Below are 479 nucleotides of genomic sequence, written 5' to 3'. Positions count from 1 at the left end.
TGAGAGACAGACAGACTGCAAAGGAGCAACAGAAGCTGAGAGAAGCAGAAATGACAGCCAGAATGGGTGAGAAAAGGGTCAGGAGGGAGAGGGTGCAGGAAGGCCCTCCAAAGGTGCAGAAATGCAAAGGGGATGAGGGCAGTGGGTCAGGGTGAGACTGCCACCCTGAAGGTCCGCTCACAGGGGGGTCGCCACAGCACAGCCCACACCAGCGTGGCCAGCAACCCTAGGATCAGAGGGCATGGTGGTTCCTCGCTGCCAGGGACACGCGTGGGGCGGCTGCTTGACTGCACACTCGCCAGAAACAGAAAGAACGGGTTTGCGAGAGGGGAGGTTTCAGAAGGGGACGCCCGGGAGGGCACGGGGCAGGATGCCCGCGGGGCCAGCGAGCAGAGGTGAGCAGGGTGCATGTGTCTCCCTGCGGGGCCGGGCCGGGCCGGGCCGGGCTGCGCGGGGCGGGGCGGGGCGGGGGGTATTAC

This window comes from Chaetura pelagica, unplaced genomic scaffold (genome assembly GCF_000747805.2).
Source record: "Chaetura pelagica isolate M959 unplaced genomic scaffold, ChaPel_1.0 scaffold17, whole genome shotgun sequence".
Taxonomy (NCBI): Eukaryota; Metazoa; Chordata; class Aves; order Apodiformes; family Apodidae; genus Chaetura; species Chaetura pelagica.
This window is presented reverse-complemented; position numbering follows the sequence as displayed.